This window comes from Phalaenopsis equestris, unplaced genomic scaffold (genome assembly GCF_001263595.1).
Source record: "Phalaenopsis equestris unplaced genomic scaffold, ASM126359v1 Scaffold234671, whole genome shotgun sequence".
Lineage (NCBI taxonomy): Eukaryota > Viridiplantae > Streptophyta > Magnoliopsida > Asparagales > Orchidaceae > Phalaenopsis > Phalaenopsis equestris.
This window is the reverse complement of record NW_018252576.1, coordinates 31,015-42,484: the sequence shown is the minus strand read 5'-3', so window position 1 is coordinate 42,484 and position 11,470 is coordinate 31,015.

The following is an 11,470-nucleotide window of genomic DNA, read 5'->3' as shown; positions in this document are numbered from 1 at the left end:
ACATCCATAAAATCAATGCAATTTAAATACTTAATTCTAAAATTAAATCAATCAAACACATTTTTTATAATTAAAATTAATAGATTAGATTATAAGACTCATGAAGTTAAGAATTATAATAGTTAAACTTAGCCAACTAAGTTTGTTTCTTCACCTTCTCTCGTTAAAAAGCCTTAGATATTTTTTCAAGATAGGCTTAATAATGATTATTCTCTTAAAAAGTATGTGGTAAGGAAAATCTTTTGGATGTTAATGAAATAAGGTTTGAAGCTTTCATGAGCATAAAAAAAGTTGACAATAACATGACTAGTACTTTTTAACTACTACCCCTACATTATATTTTTGGAACATACTTGTGATAATTGTATTATATTTAAAGATTTACATGAATGATAATATAAATTAGCAAAGTTTATATTCCTAATCAATTTCTTAAGAAGCCATTATAATAATCTGCTAGATTTTAATATATCACAACTTTATCAAATGATCAAGCTCATGCAACTAGTGGCCCATTTATTGTATTGACTCAATTAATACTTTTTCAGCCATTTGTTCATTATACTTTATGCAATCTTTAACTTTAGTTCTACTTATATTGAAAAAAATACCTCATCAAGTTTACAATGAAAACCACTCTTCTCTAAATAAATTATAGCCCAAGCACATTTAGATTGCATGTAATTTAGATGATATTATGCTACCTATTTTGGATGCCCAATTTTCTATATTCCTTTCCTTTTCATGTAAATCATGTAACATTTATTAAATAATATTTTGAAAATTAATCCTATATTAGAGTCAATGTCGGGTCCATAGGCTTATAGGGTGAATCTTAAGTCATTGGGTTGAGTTTTGGGTCGTTAGGACTCAAGGGTCGTAAGGGTGGCCTTAGGGTACCTTGGGCCTTAAGTGAATTTGGTTTACTTCTTGATTCTTAATAATATAATCTTAGTCAACTCAAATTTACTCTAGGTAAGTTAATGGTCACTTAAGTTCATTTTAAACAAAATAAGCATATTTAATTTAGCTTTAAGTTGCGTTCAATATCCTTGCAGTCAATAAGATAGGCTATTAAGTATAATATGATGGAAAATCCTATACTAGATCAGATCTTATAAACTAAAGAAGCAGAGAGTGTCTTGAACAATAAAAAATGAGGTCATTAAAAAGTTGGCTAGAGCATTATTCTTTTGCTTGTTTCATATGAACGTTAATTTGGGCGGATAACTCAAAAACTTAAGATTATTTCAAATGCAGATATAAATGATGAAATAATAATTTTAATTCAAGGATATAATGGCTTATGATAGATCAAAGTTGCTATCATGCATACCATTTTATTTCAACAAGATATTTCTTACATATAATAAACTTGTTATGTCCTAATTTCCATTCATTTCAAATAAACATGAGGAAAATATTTTGCTCAAAGTTTAAGAAAAGCTTAAATTACAAATGGAATTTACTTCTATGAGAGGAGATAAATAAGACATTAAGAATAAAGACAGTTAAAAGTGATTTGTTTATGACCAATAACTATTATGTAAAAAAGCAAGAAAGTTCTAATTAATTCCAGAAAAAAAATGTAATATTTTGAGTATAAAAATTTAACTATAATAATAATCGTGCTTAAAGGAAGTAAGCAGTTAGAAAGAGGATTAAATTCATTCTCTCAAATTTTATAAATTCTATCAAGAATGTTGCATGAATTTTTTTTGCTAATTGTAGAATAAGCTACAAAACTATTGATATATATAAATTTTATATAAATAATTGGTTTTGAGTTGCATCATATTGTAGAAAATAAGAGTTAATATTGATAAAATTATAATTTTTGGAATAAAATTATAAAATAATATATTATGTTACTGACAATGCTCGCTTTAATATGCTTTAATCTACGTATGAAACTTGATTTTGATAGCAAATGGTAAGATGGAATCTATCAAATATGTTATGGGGTTGTAATATGCAATTGACACTAATGAATTCATCTATATTAAATATTTTTGGATATATGAATTGCCTTAATTCAAACATGCTAGTTAAGTGAGCATTAATTTATATCTTTATAATATAGCGAGGGTAATCAAAAGACAAGCTTCTTAACTTAAGCTATTGATTTTTTTATCAAGTCATTGCCTCGTCCTTATATAAATAGTTATTTTAAATTGATTATAACTTAGGCAGATACTATGGATTAAAGAAGCTAAGTAAATCTTTAGTAAGCTAGTCAATAGTAAGATTAGCATACCTACTATTAGTGTAATTTTTTATCTTCAAGAGGTACATTATTAAGATAATTTGACCTTTATTTATCTCGTTGGTGGGTAAATTACATTATTTTCAAGTTGATTAAAAGCTTTTTATTGTCTGAGATGAATATCTATGAGCATGTGAAATATATTTAGTGATAATTATTTGTGTATATAATTCTATATGTCATTATATGATAGAATCAAAATTTGTAACATAACAATCTTCTCTAACCATTATGTTCATTTTGTTTGGTTAAGCATAACATACACTTACACCAATGGAAGCCATGAATAAGAATATGAAGTCCTAAATGAATGTGGTAAAATTGAGCAATATTTGTCTTTAAACGAAGTCCTTCAGTGCACTTAAATTCAATATTTTGAGGGAGAACTTGTTCTATAATCTAAATAATAAATGCTAATGAGGCCTTGATAAAGTGGAGTAATATTTGTTTCTTTCTTTCTGTATTGAAAATACCTTTTGCTTAGGTCATAATGCAAACTGTGCTCACGTAATGTTTAGCTTCAAGGATTAAAGAATATATAAATTTATTAGAAGCTACAAGACATAATTGATGAGAAAAAGAGATTGACGTTGTCAAGTTTTTCAGCTTAGGCTCATGAGTAGCACTGAACACTAGGGATCCAAAATAAAATTACACTATCTTATCTAACTTGATATTGAGAGTTCATTGGTTTGAGCATAAGTAGCAATGATGACTCTTACTGATTCATTGGCGGTATAATGAGTTTTCTTTTTTGAGTGAAAATAATATCTTGACTTCTCTTAATATCAAAGTTCAAGTTTCTTACCATCACGAATAACTTAAAAAAAGACAAAAATGTGAGGACCAAAGATCAATTTTTTTAAACTAGAAAAGATCAATAATATGATTTTTTATTCTATTAAGAAAACGGATGATAAAAAAGATGATGAGTGGATAATTCAATCTTCTTCTTATTATTACCCTTAGATCTTCTATTAATATAATGAAGTAAGGAAAATAAAAAAAGAATACACTTACTTTTTGTCCTTAAAGGATCAATTAAGTCTCCATTCTGAAGTCTCCTCATTAGGAGTAATTCGTCAAAAAATTTCTTAGGTGAAGAGGGAGTCTACTATATATGTGAAAAAAATTGTTGTTGGCAAGATGTGACTCTAACAAGTTAATCAATTATTGATCTCTATTTTGGGAGCATAACTATATAAGTGATAACACAATTACTTGTATACTTATTGTTCAATGTGGATGAATACAAAATTAAATAATTTACAGATTTGATTGCGACAATCATTATCTTTGTTACTTTGCTTTTTCATAGACTTATGTCTGCTCGATTCGAGACACATAGAAATCTCTGGGTTGAGTGAGGCATGATAATGAATCATGTGTCTTATGCTTATTATTGACTTTTTTATATGAGTATGTTGTCACCAACTAAATAATGAGGGACTAGATCACTCAAGCTAATTTAAGCTATGCAAGTAATTCTTATGTTGTCATTCACATCTTTTTAAATAATTAACTCTACACCCAATGCTCATTTGATAAACAAGTCAACCTAGCCCTATGTCTTTAACCCCTTATGTGAATATACATAAGAGCATGATGTAATGTTGGTGATCAAGCAGGGCAATAACCCCACCATGATAAATATTATGATATCAATATTGCTTAATTAATACTTGCGGTCTTCACAACTAACACCATATCATCAACACCCCCCACCATCATCAAAATACCCCACCATGATAAATATTATGATATCAATATTGCCTAATTAATACTTGCGGTCTTCACAACTACCACCATATCATTAACACCCCCCACCATCATCAAAAGAAAACTTCATTCATATTTTGACCATCTCAATCTCCCTTCATTGATATGCATAATCAATTCCTGCAACTAAGATTTAAATAAATATACAAAATTTATAAATATGAGATTAACAAGTTTAGATCAAGTTTTGCATTTCATCAAATCTTCACAAATTGTTTAATGCCAAAGAATTAGAGATTTAAATTTTTTAATGATGTAAAAGTTTTCACAATATAACATACAATTTATAATTATAGAAATTAAATATAATTTATGAGGGTAAACCTTTATGAGCTTATAGCGATAAGATAGTTTGGTTTGTTGAATAAATAATATAAAATGCAATGAATGCAAATATAGTGCATTTAGGGAACATAAATGGAGAATATATATATTTTTTGTTTGATTTGAAATGAAATTATTATAAAACCTAATATTGTGAGGCAATAGAGAATGACTTTGGTGGGTGGTGGTGGAAACAAATAGGGGACAAGTGATAGCTATAGTTGTACTCTGAAAGTAGCCAAATTAATCACATTTCAAACATACCAAACCAAAGTGAACCATAAAGTGAATTTCAAATTCACAAAAATTTTAAATCAGATTCCGATTGTCTATTCAAACACTAAAATTCTAAAATTCTTCTGCATTTGATTTAACATACCCTAATAATGTACTCATCAAATCACATTTAAATATACTTGAAATTCATCCATAATTAGTGGTTAATTCACAAGGATTTTTTTTTTTCTCTAAAAAAAAATTGGAACTTTTTTTAGATAATATTAGGTTTATCGCTAATCAGGGCATCACAGGGGTATAGTTGAGTCAATTGAGTGGAGTGGTAAGCGAAGGAGGGCATATTTTTCTCGTTTTGAAGTCGCGAGAACGAGAAATCGCTGCATCTCTCGATCCTCAAAGCCCTAGCTCGTCTTCTGGGCTGAGGAAATGCGGAAGGTGTTCGTCCGTGTTTTCTTTCTCTTCTATCTCGGGACATGGGCGACGACTGCGAGGTCCGATATAGTAATTTCCAGGGTCGATCGACGGGTAAGTGGCTCCTTCTCTGATATTTCACTCTTTTCTGGCTTTGATGCACATCTACTGCAGGCTTTATTGCTTTATTCTTCTCTGATATTTCACTCTTTTCTGGCTTTGATGCGCATCTACTGCAGGCTTTATTGCTTTATTGCTTTAGTGGGTTGTATCTTCAGTTACTAAACGGTGGACCTTTACGATTGGGGGGCCTATTAGTACATGTAGAATTAGTGTTGGCTTTTTCCACGGGAAAAAAAGAAATATGACGGCAATTGTTTTTAAGATGGTTAGGGACATGAATGCCAATTATCCAGTATTTTGGTGAGCAGATCAAATTGTTTTGTTTGCAAGAGAAATGTAGATTTTTCTATCACAAGTTTGTAGTATGTTACTGCAAAAACTTGTATTTTGATTTAGGAACTCTGAAGTGGATTTTTAATGGATGTTAATGAGTGATGATAAAGAAGAATATCATTAATATATGGGTTCAGGCTGGAGAGTTTTGATATAGGCGATTTTTTTTTTTGCAAAATCATTTGCTGAAAATATTTGCTGGTCGATCCAAATATTTGCATTGCCTGGCAAGTGTCTGATAGAGTTTAATGCTGAAGATATTTTAGAGAATGTAGTAGATGATATTACAAATTTCAGGTAAAATGTGATCCTTATTTTGGAGAAGCACATGGGATTTCATTTTATTTTGGTCTAGTTGGGGTACATGGGATTCTATAATGTTATAGTTGGGAATTTTACTAGTTCTATTACAATTCAAATCCTTGAATTGCTATAGAACAAATTTGACTTCCTTTCTAAGCATCAATGCATACTGATGCCTTGTACTAAATTGTGGTAATGTTCTAAATTATATCGTTAAGTGTTAAATGACATTTTCCACAAGTGAGTTCATTACTTCAACATGTAGGAATTAATGTGGGATTTCATTTTATGTTGATCTTTTTGGGGTACATGTGAGCCTATACTTTCATTGCACGTGATAGTGGGGGATCTTACTAATTTGGCAAGATTGGATCGGATTACAACTCAAAGCATTGAATTGCTATAGAACATACTTGACTTCCTTTCTAAGCATCAATGCATGCTGATGCATTGTACTAAATTGTCGTAATGTTCTAAATAGTATCATTAAGTGCTAAGCGACATTTTTCACAAGGGAATTTATTACTTCAGCCTGCAGGTAGTAATGTAGAAGGCATATTTCATTGCATTTAATTGCTAACCTTCCAATTGCTCTGCGATTTAGCCTTTATAGAGGTTTTTATGACTTAAACAATATCAAAACCTTACAAAGAGCTTGAAAAACCAGATATTTTAAGAGTTAGTATAGGTTAAAGGATTAGGTCTTACAAAAAAGTTCTTAGTCCAGCGGTTTCAAAAATAATTGTGCAGAACCTTATAGAAAATGGTTAATTTGCACATAACATACTCTAGAATTTGCAAAATGCTAATTATTTAATTTTTTTGCAGATTGATTTGACTTCGCACTTTGTACGAGTTCTATCTACTTTAAAGGTATGCTATTATTATTATCTCTCTTAAGTGTTTTTTACTTCTTTCAGCCATTATTGAACTTCAGTTTGGGTGAAGTTTGTTTGACGCAGTTGATAATTTAGATAGTTGGTAGAGATGGGGAGATTTTAAGTTGCATATAAATAATGGCTGGGCAGGGGTAAACTTTTGAAGGCTTCTCTTGAAATAAAAGGATTGAAGTTTTTATGAAAACAATTTTTTATCTGATGTCAATAGGGTATTCTTTCATAGCTTATTTTGAACTTATGAACTAGGGTAACAATTTCATGACAATTTAGATGCTATGATATCGATGAAGAAGTTTGTAGCATACTCTTAACTTTTTAACCTTGAATTATTTAATTTGGTCTAGTTATTCTGGGAATTATTTTTTATAAATGATCAAATTTGTAATTTAATAATAAAAAGACTGGAATCAACTTTTACTTGATATGAATCAAATTCTTGACCATAGATAAGTAGTCATTTTTCTCCTTTGATTAATTTCACACTCCTATGTTTTATCAATAACATTAAATAGAAGATTTGCTGCCTTAATCTGTGAAATCTAGTTATTTTTTATAGTATCATCTGACTTTCTTTTTCTATGTTATAAATAAGTTTATAGCATGCAATTAACACTCAACATAGTTACTATTACATACTAATAACCTTTGTAGATTCCCATGCATTATGAATTTATATTCCTGATTTATAAAAACGTACAAACAATATAATTATTTCATTGATTGTTGTAGATGCCTGTAGATGCCTAAATCACTGTTTGTGAATTGAGGTTTAATATAAATCATGAAAACGTTCCTTAGGGGCAAAAAATATCACACCCCAATCGACCTCCTCAGGTCAGAGAGAGGTGTAATGAGGACGACGACTTAGTTAGGCTTAATTTTCACTAAGTCTCATCCAATATGTACTTATCAGGATCAAGTAAGTGGCGAATTGGTTTTTCTAAATCAGCATGAGCAAACTCTTACATTTTAAATCTTTAATATATAGTCATTAATATCAAATATAAATCAAGAAGCCAATATAAATGACCTTAAATAAAGTACATGGCTCTAAAAACAATTAAATATGGAAGCATACATATTCGAAAGTATTTTTTTAGTTATCCAAAATTTTACATTTAAAAGCTATTCAAAGTGGCATGTCAATTGTCTAATGATCACCCAACTCCTTACCTCCGCCCCGAAAAACAACATTTTATCTAGTAAGCTACATGCTCAGCGATATTAACAATACTACAAAAAGTCAAATATGTAAGAAAAGAAAATGCATGTTGGTCAGTAATCAAGATGAGTAACAATAGTAATATTTAATTAAACATGTTAATAAATGTTTGTATTAATTTATAAAATTTTATATAAAATTGTCACTAACTGTTCATAAATCAGTGTACTATGCAATGTCATATTGCCTTGCTCAAATTTTCGTTCTTATTCTTAACCTTTTTTGTATCTCAGAAGTATCATGTTATAGTATCATGTTATGTTTGCCCCTTCCAACCCATCGGCCATAACAACTGCTTGTAAAGGTTGGTTGTCCTAATGTCATTCTTTATCAATGATCCTTTAATACGAATAATTGTTCCATCCCAAATTTAATATTAAGAGTTGAATTTAATCATTTCCTCATTAATGATCATCTCATCATTCTCGCCTTCTCTGTGTAATTTATCATTATAATTGCTTTCACAATACATATGATATTTTTTTATCATTTTTACCTATTATAAATATTTTCAAATGCATTTATTTTTTAACCTAAATGGACCTGCAAATAATCAGTCTGTTAATTTGCACATGAAATATAATGTGATATGTAACAATCTACAAATTTTACTTGATATTACATTTCTGTGAAATGCTATATATTGTAAATGTACTAGTGTTCATTTGCATCATGAAATTAGGCTAATGGTATTACTTTAATATGGATTAATCTCTAATTGGAATCACAATAAATAAAACTAATTTGCAGTATCAAGCAATAGAGATAGAGCATTTTGCTTCTTAATTTAGCAATGAGTATCTCACCCTGGTTGTTGGGTCAACCTCACAACAAATGTGTTCTTTAGGTTCGCTTTGAGCTTTTTGTTAGTATAAACCATCCATGAATCGCAAAATTCTATAAATTTTAGGAAATTCTTATATCAAATCTTAATTCAATCCCAACTTATTTTTAATTATTTTTTTTACCTCAAAATGATCTCCCCTCTCTGCATTCAAGTCTCCTTCTCTCTAACTACTACTCTTTACCTCTTTTGATATCCAATAATGAAATCATTCTCTCAATTAAAAGAATCGGCCAACTGAATTCATAGGAAAATTATGGAAATCCATTGAGCTAATTAGAATTTTGATAAATATTTTTTATGTGAGTTTCAGTATTTCATTTTTACACTTACCTAACCCCAAGCCTTTCCAATTACGAGTTTTCTCTACAAAATGCGTTCCTGAGATTTTTAATTCAGGCAAAACTGAGGCTGGAAAAGGGATTTGTTAGTTTAAATGTTTTGAATCCTAGTATATATATGTATGTGTATGTGTATATAATTTCCCCTAGCATAAACCATCCATGTATAAACCTCAGAATAAACTTCTGAATTTTATAAAAAGATTTTGAGAATTTTTGGGAGGTGCAGAAATGGGTTATAATTTAAAATTAAACTTTAATTAATCTTTAAGGTCATTTCAAGTGCTACAAAATGGTTAAAACCTAGTGCATAGAGGATTTTTCTTAAGCTTCATAGGTAGCCTCTAAGAGCAGATAATAGAAGTGCATAGCTGATTGAGAGGTATGCAAGTGTATTAGCATAATTTCCTTGGTGGTGTTTCTATGTCTAATTTGTGAATGACTATATTTTTCATCTTGAAAGGGATAATTTTGATTTTCATGATTTAAGGGGTCACTTTCCTTTAATTTGGAATATAATCTATGCATGTGTTAGATTGCCTTTACAGGTTGTGGGATAACTTTTGCATCATTGAGGTTGATCTATTGGATTTTATCGAGCATGACTTCTCGGGTCTGGTTGGATTATGAGTATTTGTTTATTTTATAGTCGATACTATGCTATATCTAGTTTTGGTGAGCTCGAAGTGACTTATGAGTGCTTCTATTAGAATTAAAAGATAAAATTTCCATGCTTTGAGCTGTTATTAATATTTTGCTTCTGTTATCTTTCAGGTTTTCACAATTATATATATTTGCATATACTTTCCAGTTTATATATATAAACTAAACTTAATGCTTGTTTGTGTCTATAGCCTATGGCCTAACTCAAGCCTTGGCTCTAGCTGTGTGAATTGGCACATCCAATGACACTCCAGCACCTTACCAAACAGAGCCAATAATCTGCCTCTCCTCACTCATTGCCAAATCTTTCCAACCATCCCACTATATTTTTCTGTCTTTCTTGCTTGCTATTGCAACCTTATTAATTCCTGGGATCTTTGTTGCTGCCAAGTTTGGAAAGATTGGGTTGTCCTTTGAACCATAAGAAAGAAAGGTCTAGGCTTAAACTGGATGATATAATAAATATTTAAATTATTTTAATATAATTTAAATGATTCAATAATGTAAACTTGTTATAAATGTGAAAAATTAATAAAACTGGTACAAAAGTAATATTTTTAGTAATTGCAAATTTAAAACTTGATGTAAAGCTTTTTATGATATAATTATATGTGTATTATTTATATCTATATAGATATAAATATTTTAAAGATACTAAATATTTTTAAAATACAAAATTATAATATAGATATAAATATAAATATAATTTATAATAAGAATGTAGTTTGTATTAAGAATTTAATGTAAAATAATTAATAAGAATATTAAGTTTATGATGTAAAAGAATTTAAAAATTAAAATATTTTTATAATATTTCTACTTAAGTAGCCCATTTAATATTTTAAATACCCAAATATCAGCCTAATTTTTCACTTTTGTAGTCCAACTCTAATCAGTTTTTAAGTTTTATTTTTTAGTTGTTAATCGTGGTTGAGAGGTAGTTTTGCATTGTACATGTGAAAAAAGAGGTTTGCAATTTTAGTTTATAACTTAGGTGTTGGGCATACCATGGATTAGCTTGATCAAGTTCATATTAATCAGATTAAGGTTTTTTAAATCTATGATTATATGTTTAACTTAACATAAATTATAGATTTAATCTTTGAGAAATTTACATTTGCAGCACACAATTCTTATGTATTTACGTGTCTCACGCTAAACTCATATATTTATATGCATAGCACCTTGGTGCTTAAAACTTATGCATGCAAATGTGTATTTCACTTTTAAAAAGTGGTAATGGTACTATTTTTCATGTGATATTAAAGATTTGAATGTTATGTGTGTAAATATGAAAGTTTAAGTGTGAGACTGGTAAATACATAAAGTGTGTGCTATGTATGGAATTGCTGCTTAATTTTTTGTAGGAAAATTTTACCTAGAGTATTGAAAATTAAAGGTGATTAAATATGTAATTTGGATTGGTCTGTTCAATATAATCAGAATCGGTCCGTGAGGCGAACCGGTGTTTCACATATGTTTTCATCGATTTGATGTGCAAATAGTTATTTGATGCTAACCGGCCCGACAATATGCTCGATTTACGGCCGAACTGGCTGAACATACTAGTATGGTCTGTTCCGATTCTAAAAAATTGGCACCTCACTAATCCATGATTTATCCAATTAAATTCATTTTGTAGTTTATTTTCAGTTCCAAAATTTTGTATATTTTTTTGCTAGAGATTCTTCTAGATTTATATAAATTAAACGCAAATAATGATAT